At 33.9% G+C, this 19,712-nt stretch overlaps 1 protein-coding gene across 2 annotated transcripts in view; it reads left to right on the forward strand.

Annotated features, from left to right (window-relative positions):
- LOC124951917 (uncharacterized protein DDB_G0287625-like) overlaps nt 1-19,712 on the forward strand; it is a 45,147-nt gene that overhangs the window by 3,842 nt on the left and 21,593 nt on the right. The window contains exon 2 of one of the 2 annotated variants that reach the window (XM_047501037.1): nt 12,913-13,014. The exons of the other annotated variant lie outside the window; for it this stretch is intronic. The gene's annotated coding sequence lies outside the window, so the exon portion shown is untranslated. The remainder of the gene's footprint in view (nt 1-12,912; nt 13,015-19,712) is intronic. 2 annotated transcript variants of the gene reach the window in all.

Here is a 19,712-nt window from a genome sequence, read left to right on the forward strand (position 1 = left end):
AAGAGAGAAAGAAAGAGAAGGAAAATTGTATGTAAACTCTCCGTTCACTGAGATTTACCGATCCTGACATTACCGACCCCGTGATTCATTCGATCTTAGTTATTACGACATTACAAAGTCTTATCGACTTTTAACTCAACAACAACTATTCTCGTTTCTTCTTTGAATTTTTCTATTATTGTTACTGATATCACAGATATGAGATAGTAATGAGAGAGAGAGAGAGAGAGAGAGAGAGAGAGAGAGAGAGAGAGAGAGAGAGAGAGAGAGAGAGAGAAAGAAAGAAAGAGAAAGAGAGAAAGAGAGAGAGAGAGAGGATTCGTTTAATTAGAATCGAGTCCATTCTAATCTTCGATCCTAATCTCAAACGATATTCTTTTAACTTTTATTTTATCCGTGACGTGAAGTACTTTAACCCTTAGTTAGAAGACGATCCTGCTACTTTGACATTTAAATATCATACTATTCAATGAATATGTTTTCCGACCCTCTTACGTCAATGTTTTTAAGAACCTTCTCTTTCACAAATTCCGTTGATTTTCCAAATGGTTCAAGATGATATCCTTTGATCGTAATCGCTTATCTTCTCTCTCTCTCTCTCTCTCTCTCTCTCTCTCTTTCTCTCTCTTTTTCTCTCATGAGAACCTTTGAAAGGCCTTTTAAAGTCTCGTCTCGTTCGTCGCACACGATTGACAATTCGTACTCCGTAATCCGGTATCTGGGCTACCGTGGTAACGGGATACTTTTATGCGGTTATCCAGCGGTCAGGGGGAGGGCAGGAGGCAAGCTGGACGTGAAAACGAGGCGACGAGTGGAGGTGACAAGCGGGAAATGTCTCTCGACGCGGTGGTTCTCGCGTCGGGAGACGTCCTTTTTTTCGTTTTTCTTTTCTTTTATTTTCTTCCGTTTTCTTTTTCTTTTTTTTTTCTTATTTCTCCTTATTCCTTGATCCCCTTCCCTTTTTTTTTCCTTTTTTTTTACACCCTGTATCGAAGTACTTACATAGTAGCCCTGACACCTATCCCGATACTACCAATCGTTCTCTTAATGTCAGGAATCTCGACTCTCTTTTTTATCATGACTTTTTCACTATTTTTAGATCTTCTTTTCTCTTATTTTTGTTTATCAATGAAATTAGAATTTTTTATATTATTTTTTTACTTTTTTATCATTTTTTTTTTTTTTTTTTTTTTTTTTTTTTTTTTTGTAAATTTTGCGAGTTATACTATACGTTTTTCTTGTGTCAGTACGATAGTAATATTGTTTACAAATGATATTCCTAATTTTATATTAAATATACTTCATAATATTTTATCGATTATACTAATTGACATTGTTGAGATTGATTAAATTTTTTTCTTTATGATAAAAACATTATGTATTATATATGCACGTGAATGTAGATTAAAGTATAAATTTGTGTTTTATTATAAATAACCGATAAAGGATTATTATCTATTAGAAATAGGATAATCATTTATCGACGTTTTGTATTTAGAACAATAAAAAATTACTTCGTATCTTTGTCGAAAACAATTAATAATATTTTATATATTCTATAAAATCTTTATTTGTTTGAAAATATTTTTATATTTAATTTTTATAAGTTATATCGGATATATGTATAGTTTCTTAAATACATAAGATGCATAAGATTTCTGCATAAGATCGATTTACTTAGTGAACACTCGAGTTGTATTAATTCTAAGCGGATATTATCTCTATAAGATATATTTCAGTCGATGATTGCCCAGCAGTAATTTTATTCCCTAGATTCTAGAGTTACGATTTAGTTTGAAACGTCTGTTATTCGAATACACAAATAATGAATCATACCGATAACAAAGGTAATTCGAAAAGTTATCGTCAAATCCCACGCGCCAATTTGCTTTAATAGTTGATTCTAACAAAAAGCAAATGACATGAGATAGACAATTTCCGGTTGAAGTACCAACGTACCAAATGACCATAAACGTTAAGAAATCTTATTAGAATCATTTAATTTCGTAGCAAAAGTGGAGTACCTAAATACCATCGTTTTACCGCGCAGGTCAAGATACAGTAAAAGGAAAGCAGGTGAGTTGAGCCTATTAGTAGGTAAAGCCGTGCTGGTTTTACTTACCGCCACTATATACCTGCCTTTTCACCCCGCAGATACGATTAATACTAGCCAACCCTTTCACTTCTAACGGGTGATCTTCGATCGACCTTAGATTTCCCACTTGGTAGCATCTTCGACTCCGCTATACAATAAATTTCTATCTAACTCTCTCTCTCTCTCTCTCTCTCTCTCTCTCTCTCTCTCTCTCTCTCTCTTTTCTTTTTTTCTTCTATTTCTTCTTTAGTTTTTGGCGAAGGAAACAAATCGACGATATATCATATATTTTTTATTACGAGAAAATAAATCAACAATTGCATAGTAAAGTTGATCAAATCTTTTTTCTTTTTTTAAAGAAAAATTAAAAATAATTCATCAGGATAATAAATATCTTTATATATATTTTATATTCTCTAATTTTAATATTTCCCCAATACGTATTTCAATGTAAAAGAAGAGTATTGAGTACTTTGTAAAACTAGTTGGATGGTTTGCTTGATTTTGTTCTCCCAACGAGATTACCTGTTTTTGCTGGCAAACCAAAGGAGCGTATCATAAATCGTAGAGGTACGAACGATTCGTAAGAAGAAATCCATAGGTTTCTTTACTTTCTAACGGATGCTTGTAACAACTGAGCTAGAACGTTGTAAGTTCTGATGGGTTGAACGGAAGAAAAAAAAAAAAAAAAGGATAAAATAAAAAAAGAAAAAAGAAGAAAGAACAGAATATAATGGAAAAAAAAAAAAAGAAAAGAAAAGAAAAAAAACTTGCGAGATGAGCAAGTTGTTTCGCAACAAAACGATGAAGAATCGAAGAAAAAAGAATTCGATCCATCGAGATATATTAGCTATTGACGTTGCGATAACGTTAGCAATAAAACTCGTAGAAAAATTAAAAATCTCTCTTTCATCGATCGTAGTTCAATCGATCGATTTCGTTTTATTGCTTGTCGACACAAACCTTCTTACTCAGAAACCATGGAGAGGCACGTGTCGCGTTAAATTTGCATAATTTATCATCAGCTTCATTCATTGCGATAATATGTACATACGTATGAATATACACACAACACGCGCTAGTACACCTATACAAACAAATTGTAATCTTTTGCGATAGAAAAACGATAAGAGAAAAAATAAGTGTTTCGATTTTCGATTTCTGAAGAAAAAGAAAGAAGAAGGAGAGTAGGAAAAAAAAAAAGAAAAGAAATAGATGAAAGTAAAAGAAGAAAAAAAAAAAGAAGTTAAATCTCTTCTCAATAAATCAATGACTTTCTCACGTTGGAACAACGCTTTACGAGAATGAAACTTTCGATTCCTCGTTTCTAATAGTGCGAGTTATATCGGACATCTAATCGAGCGGAAATTCGTAATAGAAGCAAATTTATTTATTTTTTTTTTTCTGATGATATATAGTTGGTGAAATGATTTTCGAAGATTCTCGTATCGAAATAAAAAGGAGAGAAAAGAAAAAGAAAGAAAGAGAGAAACAGAGAGAGAGAGAGAGAGAGAGAGAGAGAGAGAGAGGGAGAGAGAGAGAGAGAGGAGATACTAGATTTGCTTCAGAACATTACTGCGTGTGCTCCAATTCCAGGGTCGAAGGGTGTTCTTAAAAGCCCTTCTCTCTCTCTCTCTCTCTCTCTCTCTCTCTCTCTCTCTCTTTCTCTTTCGTCGAAGCTTAGATATCCTTGTTTCATCTCGAGCGTTTCTTTTTTTCCGGTCTCCCTATCTTCTCTCTTTCTCTTCTTCTGAAGACGTTGATTCGTCACCATGTCGTTTTCTACCTTCCCTCTTTCGTCTCTGATGATTTTTCGTGGAATGCGAATAGTAGCAAGAGTGATAGAGAAAAAGAAAAAGAAAGAGAAAGAGAGAAAGAGAATGTGAGAGAGAGAGAGAGAGAGAGAGAGAGAGAGAGAGAGAGAAAGAGAGAGTATAAAAGAAGTCTTTGTGACAGTATGAGAGACATGGCGTCTCCGTAAATAGTTCATGGGACCCCCTTAAGAACTCCACGAAAGAAAGAGAGAGAAAGAGAGAGAGAGAGAGAGAGAAAGAGAAAGAGAAAGAGAGAAAGAAACAGACGCGCCACACGAGCGTCGTACGCAAATGGTGACACACGCTTCACACTTTCGACATGTATATGCCCGAGGAGTGCCGATAAAACTGGATTTCAAGGTGCGAGGATGCTGCCGAAGAGAGGAGGATCCCAAACGAGATATGGATATTTCTCATCGTAGAGATTCGATTGTATAGTACGATTGAAACTTCCTCGATCGAATTTATTTCTTTTTCTCTCTAATATTTTTTTTTTATATTTTTTGTTCTCCCTCTCTTTTTCTCTCTCTCTCTCTCTGTTTCTTTTCGTTTTGCCTTTTTTTCTTTTTTTTTTCTTTCTTCTTTTTTTTTTTTTCGTTTTTGCCCTCCATCAATCGATCAATCAATTCAAGGTTGAATTTTGAAAGGACTGAAACTCGATTATTTGTATAATAATTTATATAATAGATAATCCAACGTATTTAATTCTCGATTACTAGTTTCCTTAGACTTAAATACTTAGGTAAGGTATTCCGATGTTGTAAATAGGATAGAAAATTAAAGCATACTGTGGAATTAACCACGCTCCACAAGTGCCATTGATGAAAACTAGCTACGACCGGGGATTAAGATGCGCATATAGATACGCTTCTACCCTATTTGATCGTATACTTCCTTTGAACGTCTTCAGAAAGAGCGGGAGAGAAAGAGAGAGAGAAAAAGAGGGAAAGATGAGCCCTTTTGATATGAAACCTCCTGAGAAATACCGCCCATGCTAGTATTACACGTTTAAAGGGAATAATCCTCAGAGAATTTCTCTCTCTCTCTCTCTCTCTCTCTCTCTCTTTCTATTAAAAGAAAAATTAGAGCAAGAGGATCTTCACCGTATTAGTCAGCATACGAAGAAGATTTCTCTTTAAATGATACGTAAGCAAGTACAAAAGAATAAAGTTTGAATTATCTAAAAAGATATTTAAAATGTATAGCCATATCGAAATACTATTTCGACCATTCTATCAATATTCATTTCACGTACATTAATTCCATTCATTTAGTCGTGAATTAATTCGAAATTCCTCGAGTCGTAGTATTACGGGTCAAAATGATTCATGAATTGGAAGGCGATCGATCGAAAGTCTAGAATCGATTATGATTACCGAAACGAAATTCTTTCATTCCGATTGGCAATAATAATAATAATAATAATAATAATAATAATAATAATAATAATAATCTTGCACGATCACATTCTCCTTTCACGATCAGGAAATTATTAACAGTCGATCGTGTCTTCTTCCAAAATCCAATATGAGAGTCTTGTTTTCGAAAAAAGTAGATCGAGATAAAGCAGATCGAGATATCTCTTATCGATTTCTATCAAAGTTATGAATGTATACTGCACATATGTCTCTCTGTGTATGTTTGTTTGTTTGTACGTAAACTATGTATTATGTTGTACTTCTTTGCTTCGGCCATCGTAATTTATATATACTGTTTATGTATATATAAACATATACACATATGTACATACATACATACATATATATATATATATATATATATATATATATATACACATACGCACGTGCGCATGTGTGTACGTAGAATATATGCGAGGTGTTCCGCTCGAATAGGTTAAACGCACGTCGACGATCGTCGTCGTGACTTAGGGTAGGTTCGTTGTCGCTCGATTCGAATCTCGGCCACAAACGACTCGATCTCTGCCTTTCACTAAACGCTCGACGGTCTTCTTTTACACGTATTTGGGATTCGAGCGCGTTCGAGCTTCTCGCGTGCCATTTACCATTTAAGACTATAAATCACGGATACATTGGGCACGCGTTTTCGTCCCTTCCTTCGTTTCTAAAACATCCTATTCTCGATAAATGATATTCTAAATACATAACATACATTCATATATATATATATATATATATATATATATGTATATATGTAACTGTTCGTATTTATGTACTCGATTGACAAAATCGAGTGTCAATGTGATAAGAAGAAGGAAATGAGAGAAGGAAGAGGAGGATGCAAGGGACAATTTTATCTCTCGTAAGAATTGCTCCTTATCAGTCCCAGTTATAGATAAAAATATCCGTTATACGTATGCATGCATATATATATATATATATATATATATGCACATATGTATATGTATATAAGTATACTTTAGGTTTGCGAGTTTCAAATGAGAATAAGCAACACTTCGTAAAGTAATCGATTTACGTTCATGAGAGCCTTTCCAAGTCGAATACTTTGTTGTATTTATCATAATATTCTTGACTCATTTTAGGAATCTTCTCTCTTTCTCTCTCTCTCTCTAAAAGTTTCATCGTCTTTATCATTATTTTGTTTATTATTTTTCTTATTTATCTTTATTGTTTTCTTTTTTATCTTCTTTTCATTTTTATTTTTCAAACGTTGATTCTTCTGTCCCCAACTTTCTTCTTACATAACAATAAACTTCTTCTCCTTCTCTTTTTTCTTTTTCTTCTTCTTCGTCATCTTCTCATTATGTTATATATATATATATAGATACACAGCTATCAGTAAAACGATAAGAGACACGCAAACATTTTCCCAATGTTTATCCATCATTTTTTCTCTGATTCTATCGACAATCGTTTTGTCGCGACCCCTTTAAGCCGGATTTCTAGGTAGTCAGTAAAGAAAAGGATAGAAGATCTGAAGAAGAAGATTGTACAGAAGAGAATCGCACGTAGAATAGCACGTCGAACCGGGTTCAACTCCGATTCAACGATCGATCGAACGACCGACTAAACGACCGACCGACCGACCGACCAACCGACCGACCGACCGATCGACAGATCGGCAGACCGACCAAGGTAGCAACCAGTCTTCTTGTCGAGGGAAAAGCGGTTGTGAAAATGTTTCGTCGGAGTCGTGAGCGCCCGACATCTCTAAGTAAGCGCGATCCAGGATCTACAAGATCCACCGTGGACTCTCTCGTATGGAAGAGCGCTCCATTCTCGATTAGGTGTATCTAATAGATTTTCTAACGAGTTGAAAGTGTTCTTGAAAAATTATCTCGACGAATGTACGCGATTTTTCTTTTCTAATTCTTTTTTATTTTTTTTATTTTTTTTATTTTTTTTTATTTTTTTTTATTTTTTTTTTTTTTTTTAATTTACTTATTAATTCTCCATGACTCGAATTTTCTTCGGGATCTACGAAACAATATTATGTAATGAAAAAGTTATAGTATCATTTATATTAATATATATATATATATATATATATATATATATATATATATATATAAAATGTAATAGTATGATTATATTGGTATAAGCAATAAAATAATATTTTCACATTGTAAAATTTTGTTTATATATTAGTATATAAAATTAATAGTAGATGTATATGTTTATTAGTTTATTTACCTAGCAATTTTATATACTAGCATAAATAAAGATAGTAAAATTAATAGTAAATATGATAATAATATAAGTAATATTGTAATTATACTGTTATAAGCGAGATATTGCAATAATTATAAAAAATAAAATAATTAAAAAAATATGACGAACTATGGAAATAAAGTTTCCGTTGATAAAGTAAAATAAAATAAAAAAAAAAAAAAAAAAAAAAAAAATTAAAAAATAGCTGATCGTGTAAATTCGAAATTACATATGCTCTTATAGAAACTTTAAATCGACATTCTATATCTATATGTATATATTTAGAATTTCTAATTAGTCGACAAAACGTTGATAAATTCTTCGTTTATTTTCTCTTTTTTTCTTTTTTTTTTCTTTTTTTTTTCTTTTTTCTTTTCCTTGATTATTAAGTGCAATATTATTTATTGTTTCAGGTCTTCTTTTTGAAACAATGTTTTGTATTCGAAAATTCCTCGACAAGATATCACGTCAACTATGCTTTTTCTCAAGCTTTCTAGCACTTAGAGCCGGACATGGTTCTTCTCGAGCACGTGCGTTACTTATCTCCCTCTCTCCCTTCCCCTCCCCCTCCCCTCCCTTTCTTTCTTTCTTTCTTTCTTTCTTTCTTTCTTTCTTTCTTGCTTTCATCGTTGCGTATATACATACACAAATTAATTAGAGACGCTTGACAAGGAGTCTGCGAGTCTCTCAAGTGGGCGCAATTAGACGCCCTCGTCTTGTTCGTCGACCAAGGAGAAAAAGTGCGAAGAAAGTTCGTTGGTACGTTGCCGAGATCACAAGAGATGGAAGGAGAAAGTATCCTCTTAGAACGAATTAAACGACCCGTCGGGAACTTTTCTTTCTTGTTTCTGCGTCTCCTTTCTTTTTATATATACATATCTATCTGTCGACATATTACGTTATATATATATATATATATATATGTGCGTGTGTGTGGTAAATATATTGTCTAAAAAATAGTGACATTTACGAGTACACAATGTGTCTCCTAAACGAAAGACGATTAAAAAGTCCGCAAGAGTAATTAAGAACGAATATAGAAGACACACGTGATGTGATCTTGTACAAAAACATTCAAAAATTATCGGTCATCGTTCTTAAATGATAATACATACAGAACAAAATAGCTTCCGACTAAATTTTCTTTCATTGACTGTACTCTCGGATGATTGGTTTAACTCTGTAGATGGGAAACATCTTGCATGCCAGGTCATTGGGTTGATAATGATAGAGGAGATACATGATAAAGGGGGAACGTAAGAAGGAGAGAGCAAGAGAAAGGGAGGGAGAGGGAGAGAGAGAAAGAGAGAAATATATTCGAGAAGGAACGTCCAAATTCATTTTATACGAAGAGGATCCTCGAGCGTGCGTCGTCGAACAGCTGATGGGAATAACGTAAATATGTATGTGTGTGTATGTGTGCGCATGCGTTATGTAGACAGGAAATGGTCTCTCGTTTCTCTTTCTCTCTATTTAAGAGAGAGATAGATAGATAAAGAGAGAGGGGGCAGATTATAACGGGTGTTTTTTTTTTCTTCACGTTCTTATAAAATCAAAGACAAAGAGAGAAAACTTAAGCCCATTTATATAAGAAATAATGAAAAACATTATGTTTTATATTTAGTTACGAGGATAAGATAAGTTTGTTAAAGTTGTTAACGTTAAAACATATTCATTGTTATTTTTTTTTTTTTTTTTTTTTTTTTTTTTTTTTTTTTTTTTATGAAATTATGAGAACGTGAAGAGAATCGAAAACGAAATGGCTAAGGTTCGAGGAATCAAGAATCGTGAAGTGAATAGGATCGAAGGGAAAAGAAGGGCAGTGTAGTAAAAAGAAGGAAGATCCTGAAAGGAGATAGTCGATACATTTTGATGGCGGTTGAGTCAAATGGTAAAGTAACAGCTGACTCGGGTCTCGCGTGTATGGAATAGAGAAAGAAAGAAAAAGAAAGATAGATATAAGTCGTATTATTTCGAAAAGAATTATGGAATGTAAGAAAAGGAAAAAGAAAAAAGAAAAGAAAAGAAAAGAAAAGAAAAAATGGAATTACAAATGATAAAATCGGAGAATCTTGAGATATTTGTAAGATCGTAGATTAGAAATATGTATGTTGGAGAATTTCAAAACGAAAAAAAGAAAAAAAAAAAAGAAAGAAAAAAGAACAAGCTTTAGGAATTATCTTAAAAGAATATTCGAATTGACAATGTGTAAATCTTTATCGTCGTTGTTAATTCAAAGCGTTCTTGTGAGTCAGCAAGTGGCAATAATCGCTGCGTTTGATCGATATTCACCAAACTCAACGCTATCTCAAGGACGAAAGACAAGTATCGTATGCGTTCCATTTCCTTTGCCGTTGTCGTCGTGGTCGTTGACGTTATCGTCAAGGAAGCGATTTTCTTCGTTCTTCGCTCTAATCCCACTTGATTTTCGTCGTCCTCGTTCTTCACGATGTAATTACATGAGCCGAGAATATGTCGAACGTCGTAAGTACACACGCATATATATATATATATATATATATATATATATATATATTCATATATAAATATAAATAAATAAAAAGAAAATATGTATATAAATAGATAGATAGACATATGCATATGCATGCAATACTAAATTCGTCGGTAACGAGGAGCAATTTAACTCGATGTAGCGACTCACTTTGCGAATAAGACATTAAATTACCATGGAGCATTATGTTATTAGCAAGATGGGAGCATAAGCGCATAACACGTGACGTGTTACACATAACGAAGAAGAGGAAAAGAGAGAGAGAAAAAGAGAGAGAGAAAGAGAGAGAGAGAGAGAGAGAGAGAGAGAGAGAGAGAGAGAGAAGAGAAAGAAGTAGAAAAAGAAAAAGAAGGAAGGAAAAAAAGGACAAAAAGGTACCACTTTTTCTCTCGCTTACTCTCGTGTAACTAAGTACCAACTTACGTATTAGTGTACGTTCTTACATATATATATATATATAGAGAGAGAGAGAGAGAGAGAACTGGAATGATTCCAATAACGAGCCAGCCACCTTCGATGCAACTCGCGCGCTCGTTATATTTCAGCAAGGCTGCACGCTCTCCTATCCAACCGCTAGGTAGACTTTTTTTTGTGGGTTAACTAAGCGGCCATTCGCCGCTATACAAGCCGAAGATAAGTAGAACGATCCATGAGTCCACTGGTACGTTCTTTTTCTTCCGTCTTTCTCCTTCCGTTCGTTTATTCGTTAGTTAGTTATTTAGTTAGTTAGTTAGTTAGTTAGTTAGTTAGTTAGTTAGTTAGTTAATTTTTCGTCCACTTGTTACTTATTGAACGTAATACTTCATTACATTTACGTAATTCTAAAGTACAATTTTTTCACCTGTTTTTTTTTTTTTTTTTTTTTTTTTTCAATCGAAATTAAATTGTATAATTTATTTTACTGAATGAAGGGAATTTTCTTACCAATGATAAAAATTATTTCATAATAAATTTTTCCTATTAACTATTGATGAATTTTCTGAATTGAATTATATGAGAGGTTTGTTAGTTATCTAATTTGTCTCTCTTTTTTCTTTTCTTTCTCTTTTTTCTCTCTTTTTTTTTTTTTTATTTTTGCATTTCCCAAAGTTATAATGTTTTTATTCCATTAAAAGACGAATAATTTTTATTAAATAATTATTCATGCTTTTTATCTAATGTCGTAAATTTAATGGAATTAATTGAAAAATTACAAAGGGGTTACAGAAATAGAAAAACAATGTAATAATGAAAAAAATTCCGGTAATTTCATCGTGCGTTAAATCACATAATCGAAGTAGCGTGACGCAAACGGGATCGAGAGTCGATAGGAATTCAACCCACTTAACTGCGATCCCCATTATTATGAAGTCTAATGCGTCTTTTCTATCTATCTTTCTCTCTCTCTCTCTCTCTCTCTTTCTCTTTCTCTCCATCTATCTCTCTTTCTTTTTCTATCGTATGTTAAATCATTATATAGTCGTTCCGATTCGTGGTTTATACATATCGCGTTGACCCAGAACTATCGTCTTGCTTTTATATCGTCGTGAACCATCGTCACTTATGTTAGTTGTTGGAAAAAGAAAGATAAATAGACTAGCCAACCTTAATCCATAAGACTCTTCTTCCTTCCTTCATGTTTTTAGATAAGCTATTATCTGTCGCCTTGGCAAATGCGAATAATGATCGAAGGTCGATTTTTATCGAGCAATATTTTTTCATTATTTATGAAAGAAAAAGAGGGAGAGAGAGAGAGAGAGAGAGAGAGAGAGAGAGAGAGTTCAATCTTCTCGTTGTTTCTCGAATATTAAAATTAATGGCCGTCGTCCTCCTTGACATCTTCTTTTCGAAAACCAGCCGCTCTCTCTCCCTCTCTCTCTCTCTCTCTCTCTCTCTCTCTCTCTTTTTCACTTTCTCACTCTCTTTCTCTTTGCTGCAGGAACTGGTCTTCTCTCATAGTCTTGTAGAAAAATTTTCCCGCTCTCCCCCTCTCTTTCTCTTTCTCTTTCTCTTTTTCTCTTTCTCTCTTTTGACACACGTGCATCGATGCTTTGCATTACATCGTTGCAAGAGCAACATTGACGTCACGAGCTATGATGAACTGACAGGATGTCTGGACGGATTCTGTGAGAAAGTCTTCGAGATATCTCGAGGGATGTTTCCTCAGAGGGAAATAATATATATATATATATTTTTTTTCTTAATTATTCTTAATCATTCGAATTGATCTCCCTCTGTTTTTTTCTTTTTTCGTCTCTTTCTCTCTCTCTCTTCCTCTCTTATTTTTTTTCTTCGTAGCTAAATGAAGACGAACAGAAACTGCTTTCGACAGGTTCATTTATTCATGATTCTTTTTCTGTCCCTCTCTCTTTCTCTCTCTCTCTCTCTCTCTCTCTCTCTCTCTCTCTCTCAAAAGAAAAAGAAAAAGAAAAACAGCGTTGACAGCAGAATTCTGTTGGAAGATCGAGAAAGAGGAACAGCTGTAGCTAATGATTTCGAAAGGAGGAGTGAATGGAGAAGAAAAAGAAAAAAGGAAAAGGAAAAAGAAAAAAGAAAAAGAAAAGCTAAGGAGAAACAATTTGTATGAAGCTACGTATATGGTAGGCAAATCATGTGCTTCTCCTGACACCCTGGCTTTCATTATCCAAGGAGTAGTGTTACCACGTATATATAACCCTTGTGTAATAATTGCAAGAAGGCAAGGCAAGACGTCTGCAGCTGCTGCGTCACTACGAAGTCCTTCTTTTAGACCCCCCCTCCTGTTATATACCCTTCCCTATATACCTTTATGCCTATATCTACCTACATGAGGAAGGAAAAAAATGCATTTAGTCGATTCTCGTCGATATGCGGGGTTCATAGGAACCCCTGTTTTTTGTTCACAGAGTGTACGCCATTCCATATAATTTGACGGAACCGTGACGAGTCCTTGTTCGAACGAAAAATCAACCACCTTTTTATGCGGTATAGTATTGTAACTTTTAAAAAATAGGGGGATATATAGTATCGTACACGCCCACGGTGAACGAAAGCTTACTTTCTTACTTCTTCCTTCATCCCCTATCGTTGTTTCTCGCGATAAATCGTTTCTCTAACGGTCATGGTATCCAACAGATTCCAACGTCAATTAAATATTTCCTAAATGGATTGCCCTAATCATCGCATCAAATTACACCCCTGCTGTCCCTTCCTCTTTACCCTGCAAAATGTTATCGAATGAAAGATATGCAAGGAGACCCATGGGGAAAATTGGATTTCCATAAAGCTCATAATTGTAAATACGTACGTATGCATATATATATATATATATATATATATATATATATATATATATGTATGTAAGCATTTATGTATATATGTATTTACATATGTATTTATGTACAATACTTGGAAACTTGTTTCTGTTAGTATTATTCGTTCAATTTTATTTTATATAATTTATTTTCATCTTTAATGATTATTATTAATGGTTAAGTATCCAGTTTTGTCCCGTTAAATAATAAAAGTCGAGTGGTAAGTAATCTACCTTACCACTTGGTGGTAAAAAGTTGGCATTGGTAAACCGGTGCGGGACAATTAATTTTTCAATGGAAAGAGTTATGAAGCACGTTCTTCTCCATATATATCGTATATCTATCTCTTCTTTTTTATTTCTTTCTCTTTCTCTTGAATGGGGTTGCTCCTTCGAGAATCAAGGGGCAAAATCGACGTAATGGCGATACCAACCCTTTGACCAGCTGTGTGCCGGTACAATGCTAGTCAACGAAAAATCATGCGACAATGTTATCTCGATCTGTTTCGCTTTTGTAGGGTCGTGCCCGAATTGAATCGTCAACGAATCGAGTTTTAAAATCTCTCTCTCTCTCTCTCTCTCTCTCTTTCTCTCTCATTCTCTCTATTTCTTTTCTTCTGTCACTGTCTCGTAGCGCCACTTTTTCATCATAAATATCTCAAAAGAATTTCTTTCGATCTGATTTCATTCGAATTCGATCGATACTATTGTCATGATCGAAGATACTTCGGGATCTGTGTATTTACTTATGTATATATATTCCAAACAAGTTACCACGCGAAAATGATTCATGTAATAACAATCCTAACACGTTCGGCCACACTTGGTCAGCAGAAGAATGGAATTCTTGACAAACGCTATTGTACACTAGGTACTCTTGACAAAGGCACTAGCATGCGTTTGGCTTTCTCGAAAAAGCAAACAAGCTCAACCCTTTCATAGTTCACCGTAGAGTTTTTAATCCCAGGGAAGAGAACCAATGAGGGACACTCCGTCCTATGGCGTTTTGGTCAGTAATTCGAAAAAGAAAACGAAGGGTAGCTGATGGCTATGGTAAACCGGTCTTTTTTAACTGTGCAGTTTCTTCCGCGAATTCTTTCTCTCTCTCTCTCTCTCTCTCTCTCTCATAACTTCAATTTGATTTCCATTAAACCGATGCACTGTTTACTTAATACAGCCTCTCTTTTTGCGCGAGGTGATACACGGAACTAGATTCAGAGAAGGAACAAGGAAAACAATAAAAAGGCAAACGGTGGATGATGGAAAGGGATAGGAAGACGAGTCGAAGGGAAAAGAATTTACTTCCCTATCTTCTCTCTCTCTCTCTCTCTCTCTCTCTCTCTCTCTCTCTCTCTCTCTCTCTCTCTCTCTTTCTCTCTCACTCTTGAACTTTTCCGATCTTCTTTCACATTCGATATAACGAGCCAGCGGAAAATTATAATCATCGACGAAATACACGCAACATACCTTCGACTATAACTACTACTGCTACTACTACTGCTACTGCTACTACTATTACTACCACTACTATTATGCAACAATATTACTAGCTAGGAAGCGTCAAAGTTCGCACCCTTTTCTCACGCGTTATACTAACCATGAAGAAGATTCGTTCTATGTCTGAAGGGACTCTGTGTAGGTAAGGGTTACGTTCCGACACTTCAACGTCGATATTTCTCTCTCTCTTTGTCTATCTCTCTCTCTTCCTCTCTGTCTCTGTCTCTCTTTCTCTTATCGATTTTTCTCTTTCAAAAGTAAATAACCATGATGCAACCCTTCTCCCTAAAACGCAAATCATTTTTAATATTTATGAAACTTTAATGTGGATTCTTTCGTATCTTTCAAAAACCTATTGAAAATAATATACGTATGGTTTTATCTACGTTAAAATGTCTTCGTTGGATAGCCCAAAGAAATTCGACTCGTAAAACGTTAAATCCTTTTTGAATGAGTTGTTACCCACAGTCAAGTTTTAGGAACTCTGATTTATGGTATCTGAGCGATAATCGAAAAAAGGATCGTAACAGAAGGTCACCCTTTTTTTTCTTTTTTCTATCCCCTTTCCTAATTCTCCTTTCGTCGCACTCCTTCCGACTCCGTGGATAAGCATGATCTTAACAATGAAGAAAAAAAAAAGAGAGAGAGAGAGAAAAAGGAGAAGAAAAATAAATTATAAAGAAAATGATTCAAGGAGAGTTTGTATCATTTTACGAAGGAAATTTAATTTCTCTCGTATTCGTTTCAATTCACCATAGTGAAATTAATCATAGCTTGACGTTGATGAATTTTTACGATTAATCCTTTAAATCCGGCACAATCATTTTCGTTTCTAATCGTGAAAATTAGTTCCTTGAGCTTTTATTCATAACTTCGACGCACAAATTTGTTTCCTTTGGTCTCGGATTAAGGATAATCTGTAAGGGTAAGAAAGAAGGTAGGACAGAAAAGTCAGTTAATGCTAACCCTTCTGCTCCAGCAACAGCACACACTACTCCTCTATGTGTACCATTGGCAGCAGTAAAAGCAGCAAGGAACATCAGGGCAGTAATGGCGTGCTGTTTGTATGGAAATTTACCGGTCGGAAAATGACCGCGTCGAAAGGCTTCTAGCTCCTCGTCGCCTGGTCGTGTTAGAGACTCTCTCGCCTTTCCTTTCTTCTTGGTAATTTGCACTGCAAATTATCACTAGGAAAGGTAGGTCTCTAAGGAGAACAGAAGAGGGAGAGAAGTTGGACGGACCGTTAAAGGGACGAAGAAAGAGAGAGAGAGAGAGAGAGAGAGAGACAGAGATAAATAATCAACAGTTTCTTATTTGACCGAAAAAAGAAAAACGATTTTTTTGTTTTTTGGGTTCATGGAAAAAAAGGGGAAAAGAAGAAAAGAAAAGGAAAGAAAAAGATCGTTATCTCAACTAACCCCTGCATCCCTTTTTTCTTAATCTTAGAGGTTAAAAATATATCTAATATATATATATTTTTTTTTTTTTTAATTTATTGATGTTAGATAACGGTGATATTGATATACACACCGTTGAAATTTTTAAATTCTCGTACGGTGATCTAATGCATCATCACGAAGAGGAAACGAGAGATCCTTGAGAGAATAGATGCATATAATATAGACGTTAATTGTTCCTTTAGCTCAGCGAAACGAGCTTGGCCAAGGAAATAATAAGGTGCCGCTTCCTTAATTAAAGCCAACTTAACTGTTCTCCTCTTGCATAATCATCGTCTCTTTTTATTATTTTTCATTTAAGTTCATACGATCTACCGACTTTCCATTTTGTTATTCTTTTTCTCCTTTGGACGTGAAACATCGTATATTGATATTTTTGTGATAATATTGCATGACGAATATCTTTTATCATCATTTTGTTGTTTGATAATATAGAAACGATAAAAGGATATCTCTTTGTGAACGTTCCTATGACTCCCACGATATAATAATTATGTCGGATAGTATATTATTATCATTATTTATGTTATCGTTATTATCGGTTGAAACAATTAGGATTGTTTTACCAAGCAAGAGAGTTTAACGGAAATAATGACTTCCTAGATAATATTAGTGCAACCAAATGACGACGTTTCCTGTTTCGATGAGGGTGGGGAAAGAAAAAAGGAAGAGAAAAGAAAAGAAAAGAAAAGAAAAGAAAAGAGAAGGAGGAGCGTGGGGGGGAAGAAACCGTGAAATAAGAAGAAATCCGTATGCTTTAGAACTTCCTACGACTTTCTTAAATATAAGAGAAAAATTGCAATGACTCACCCCCGCATAGTCTTGCAATGTCTTCCGATGTCCTGTTGCGTAGTAACATAAACGAAAACCACCAAACGTTGGAAATGTTTTTATTTCTTTCATTCTATCGTATACCTTCGAAGAGATATACAATTGAAAGGTGACAAACGGCGGATGTCGTCTTTCTTTACGGTAGACAGATGCAAGAAGAGTTTTCAAGGTTTTTGCTCCTTTGAATTAGACGGAGATACGTATTAAAAAGTATTTAGAACGTTTCAATGCGTTTTATCAGTTCTTAATCAATTAAGTTTTTTGATTCGTATAAAAGATAATTCAGCAATGTCGAAAGAACGGGTATTTCTTTTTGTTATCTTTCGAAATTTTTTTTCTTTCTTTAATTTCATTTAAACCTCTATAATGTTATGTAACTTTGAAATTATATATATATATATATTTTTTTAATTTTATTTCATTTTATCCCCTTCAATTATACCACTACAATTTATATTTAAAAAAGAACCTTTAAATATGAAGTATCAATTAATATTTTGATAGTAAAATGAAATAAAATAAAAAAAAAAAAAATATATATATATATATATATAACTATGATACTATAATAAGTAATACAATAACTTTCACAATATAATACATACAATTTAATGCATATATAATTTATTTATTGAGACACGACAAGAATGTGGATATATGTGTTATAATGGATGAAATTTATAAAAATACAAAATATTAATTCTAATTTATTTCATGTAATCGTTACTTGAAAGAAACGAAGAAACATCGAATAACTGTCGTAAGTAAATATTTAACTATACATTAGTTCGATTTTAATGATCCTAATAATCAATAATCTTCGTGATTCGATTATTATTGTATATGAAGAAAACTTCGTACATTCTCAATCAACTCGGTGGCACTTTTTTTGGTTGCCTTCTTTTTTTTCTTCCTTTCGTTTTCTATTTTTCTCTTCGGAGGATTCAAAGGCAGTTTGCCAGCTGGTCCTTGGATGCAGGAACCGCCCCACACGTGAGTTCTCTACGGGACTTCTGTACTCCATTGTTTCGTCGGGGCATAATACGCTCTCGTTTTGTAAGCGCGCAACCAGGAAAAAAAGCGACGAATCGAGTCGCGGTCGCACGATCGATCGACGCTCGAAAGAAAAACGTCCTCCTTCCAGTTCGAACTTGAGAGAGAAGAGAAAGAGAGAGAGAGAAAGAGAAAGACTATATATGTACTTCTCTTTCGAGTGGACTCCAGAGAATTGCCTTTCGACGATTACCACCGATATGTTTTTTATCGAACCAATAATGGGGAAACCGGTGGTAGTGATCGGTAAATTAACTTTCTTTTTTTTGTTCAAAGAGAATTTTCTGTTTTCTTTTCTTTTTTTTCTCTTTTCCCATATGGATGTATTAAAATATTCCCGATAATTCCAGTTGTGATTAGTAAGACGACTTTCTTCTTTCCTCGAAGAATATTTTTTAATTTTTTCTTTCCATATGCATAGTAATATATGTATAAAAATATTTTTGATATTTCTCGAGAATGAGTAATATTTGAAATCGACGGAAGAATATTATCGTGTATAACTATCGCGTAGAAGATATCTGTTTTGCATGAACGATGAGTATTTTATTAAAAAATTTGTGATAAAAATCTTAATATGATCCGGATAAAGTCAATTGATTTTATAATAATATTGAAATCATTTTTGTTTGTATATATCATATATATAAAAGAAATTAATATTATGCAAATAATCGTTTGAAATAAAATGTAAAAAAGAAAAAAAAAAGAAATGATTCAAAAAAAAAAAAAAAAAAAAAAGTTAATCGATTTAATAATAACGTTAAAATCATTTCTTGAACCTGCCATATGTGTGTAAATATTTCCGATGCAAACGAAAAGGAAAAAAAAAGATGGATTATCGTTTCCCTAACGATTTCTTGTAAAAACAAGAATCTATAAGAGCATGTAAACGCCTAGAAAGCAGAAACGATGGTGGAAGCCCAAGGATTTCTTATTGAAAGATTAATGATCCCCGACGAACGTACGACCTTCGCCAGGGAAGAGACATTAATTCCAGAAACGTGGAACGTCCGGAGAATAAAAAATTGCAATCTCGTTTCTTCGATAAATCCTTCGAATCCTTGGAAACGAAAAAGATGTATATATACATGTGTATACATACATATATATATATATATATATATATATGTGTGTGTATATATATGTATTATATGTGTATATATCTACATGCATTTATTTTCGAGTTTTATCGATTGAGATCAGATCGATCGAGACGAAATCTACACGTTCTTATCCTTGAATCCTGTCGTTTATCAAACAAGGAAAAAATATCCTTCGATTCTTCTCATCGCAACGGTTATCTGCAAGTGATCGGAAATCCGTCGTCCTTGATTGTAAGAGACGAAGAAAAGAAAAAAATGAAAAATATAAAAAAGAAATACAACATATTGGGGTGAGATTTGAACGTTTAATATCGGTTGAATATTAGAAGAGAACGAACAATTTCTCAATAATATTCAATCCCCTCGATCATCTATGGATCCTGATAATTTTTAGGGTAAACATAGTCCTCTTGTCCTATTGGCCTG

The sequence above is a fragment of the Vespa velutina genome, chromosome 1 (assembly GCF_912470025.1).
Source record: "Vespa velutina chromosome 1, iVesVel2.1, whole genome shotgun sequence".
Lineage (NCBI taxonomy): Eukaryota > Metazoa > Arthropoda > Insecta > Hymenoptera > Vespidae > Vespa > Vespa velutina.